Raw genomic sequence first — 2,888 nt, forward strand, 5'->3', positions numbered from 1 at the left:
ATTGTATTCCATTGTGTGAATATACCACAGCTTCTCTATCCATTCATTTGTTGATGGGCACTTAGGTTGTTTCCAACTCCTTGCTGTTGTGAACAAAGCCATGATAAACATGGGTGTGCATATATCTGCTCAGATGTCAGTTATGGTCTCTTTGGGGTATATTCCCAGTAGTGGAATTGCTGGTTCAAATGGTATCTCTATCTGCAACTTTTTGAGAAAGCGCCATACCGCCTTCCACAGTGGTTGCACCGTTTTACACTCCCACCAACAGTGAATACGGGTTCCAGTTTCTCCACAACCTCTCCAGCATTTGTTGCTTGCTGTTCTGTTAAATTTTGCTATTTTGACTGTGGTGACATGATATCTCATAGTTGTTTTAGAGCCGCTGTTTTTGTAGACCCTCTGCTCGTGCCTGTGGCCCTGCGTCATGGGATGTGGATCGTGACATGATGTCGTTTCAGTGCAGAAGGATCAAGCGTCTCACAGATTGTGAGGCGGCCCTGCTCCTTCTGTGCCGTCTGTTTACATCTGTGTGTCTTAATTGGCCCTGGTCTGGTGATCACGTGCCTTTACTGGGTGACAACAGAAACTCACAGTGGCCGTGACAGTGGACACAAGCACACCAGTGGTCCTGGAGAGGCCCAAGTAGACAGAGTGTGGGGGGTTAATGAGGGGAGCTGACTTCCAGGCTAAAGCCATCCAAGATGTGTCAGACCTGAGTCTCCAGCCACCTGATATGAGCTCGTGAGCAGGTTTCTAAAGCAAAAGCTTGAAGAACAAGGACCGTGATGGTCACGAACAGGACTTGACAGTTCTTCCCCTGAAAGGGCAAATATTTGCCCCAGGACAGAAATCTTTTCAGAGCAGGGGGCCATGGGCAGTCTGTGAGCAGACAGGGTGGCTTCTTCCAATAAAACTTTATTTACAAAACCAGGGAGTGGCCAGGCTTGGCCTGAGGGCCATGGTTCTCCATCCCCTGCTGTGAAATAGTAAATAGGCAGCTTCCTTGCAGTCTAACTAGAGGAATGTACCACCCTGCAAAATCTTTACATGGCTTCTATTAAAACTCTGCTTCTAAAGGACTTGTTCCCCCCAAAACATATGATGTGCAACTTTGCCGAGAGCCCTGTCTGCATTTTCTAGTGCTGCTGACACAGAAATACTCCCCGTGGGAGGCTGGAGAGAACGGAACTCTATTTTCACCCAGCTGGGAGGTAGAGGGCCAACCCGAGGATGTGGCTTTAGAGGAGGGCGCCTGGCTCTCTGTCGCCGGCTTGGCGGACGCCGCGTGCCTGGCAGCTCCTGTGCTGGGGTTCGGGGTGGCCTCCTCGGCCCTCCCTTCCTGTGTTTTGGCTTGAGTCTCATCTGTGCTGGTTATAGCCCGGATTGACTCGGGGGAGGGCACCCCTCCCCGCCAGGCCTGGGCTCGATCCGGTGAGGCTGGCCCTGGAGGTGCCGGGGTTTGTCCGCTGTACGCAGTGTGACTGTGACTCAGGTGTGACTTTGCAGCACCTCACAGAAGTGGCAGCTCTGGTGGCTCAGTGTGGGGAGCTGTGTTGCTACTTCATAGGCAAGGGGTTCAAATCCACCAGCTGCTCCCCGAGGACACATCGAGCAGTCTTCTCCCAGGCTGTTTGATGTGGTGTCTCGGGGCCAGCAAGTCGGGTACAACTCACAGCAACGCCATGATAGCAGCGCAGTGATTGCAGCGCCATGGAGAACAGAGCCAAACCCTGGCCTCGCCTGGGCCGCCCTCACAGTCCCTGGGCTGCAATCACTGTGTCAATCCATGTGGTCGAGAGTCTTCCTCTCCTTTGCCGACCTTCCACCTTCCCAAGCAGCATGTCCCTCTCCAAGGAGTAGCCTCTCAGCAACACGCCCAAAGCAAGTGGAACAAAGCCTCATCCTTGCCTCCAGGGAGCACTCCGGCTGCACCCTCTGCAGAACTGTTTGTTCGTTTGTCCGTCCACAGGATGTGCAGTGCCCTTCTCCAACACCACAGCTCAAAGGCACCGGTTACTGTCGCCCTTCTTCACTGTCAGCCTCAGATGCATGGCAGGTGTTTCACCCTTGCTCTTTCTTGCCTCTTAAAACCCTCTGGAAGGTCAGCCATGAGTCGGTTCCGACTTGATGTTTTCTAAAAACAATCATTTGACGTGACCAGCAGCACAAAGGAGATCAGAGGCGCAGGTGAGGATTCACACCTTTTTAGGGAGTACAGCCCACAGCAACCCCATTCTCAGAGGCATGTACCTGCAGGCTTTAGCATGTGTTCCCAGGAGAAGCCGTGCTGTGCGAACTCCACAGTGAAGCCAAAGCCCCCACACCTTAGCCACGTCAGCCTCCCTGCTCCTCTCAGACGACACACCATCCTTTCCCGGCTCTGTTTCCAGCCAAGGCCTGAAGGTGCTGTCCCGTTACCTGGTCAGCCAGGTAAACATGGAGTTACCTGTGTTCTCTGTGTTGCCTGGGGGGAGTTTGCTGTCAGGGACGTCACCAAAGCGCCAAAGGGCACAGATGGCAGTTTGAGTATCAAGGTGTGTCTGACCCAAGCTGGGGTAGTTTTGGTTGCTTCCTGTGATCTGAAAGTTGGAAAGGAAGAATGCAGAGCCCATGCCTTCGAGTTATCTTGTTGGTGAAGAGCTTTGAGTAGCTGTGGACTGACAGAAGAAAAGACAAGTCTGTCTGGGAGGAAGTACAACCAAGGTGCCTCTTAGGTGCGAGGACGGTAAAATGTCGTCTCACTTAACTTGGGCACCTTTTCAGGGTGACACAGTCCTTGGAGGGAGATCTCAGGTTGGGAGAGTGGAGCATCGGAAGAAGAGGGGGAAACCCCCCAATGAGATGGACTGAGACGGTGACTCTCAACGGGCTTGCGCAGGGCAGGG

The 2,888-nt window shown here is 53.0% G+C and overlaps 2 protein-coding genes across 2 annotated transcripts in view; one reads left to right on the top strand and one right to left on the bottom strand.

The window, feature by feature from the left end:
• Positions 1 to 2,888, top strand: part of ADCY2 (adenylate cyclase 2 (brain)) — a 388,416-nt gene that overhangs the window by 148,227 nt on the left and 237,301 nt on the right. The window lies entirely within an intron of this gene.
• The window catches only part of LOC102870673, a 27,639-nt gene that overhangs the window by 14,368 nt on the left and 10,383 nt on the right, over positions 1 to 2,888 (bottom strand). The window lies entirely within an intron of this gene.

This window comes from Elephantulus edwardii, unplaced genomic scaffold (assembly GCF_000299155.1).
Source record: "Elephantulus edwardii isolate Elephantulus edwardi_28Jun2011 unplaced genomic scaffold, EleEdw1.0 scaffold00375, whole genome shotgun sequence".
Taxonomy (NCBI): Eukaryota; Metazoa; Chordata; class Mammalia; order Macroscelidea; family Macroscelididae; genus Elephantulus; species Elephantulus edwardii.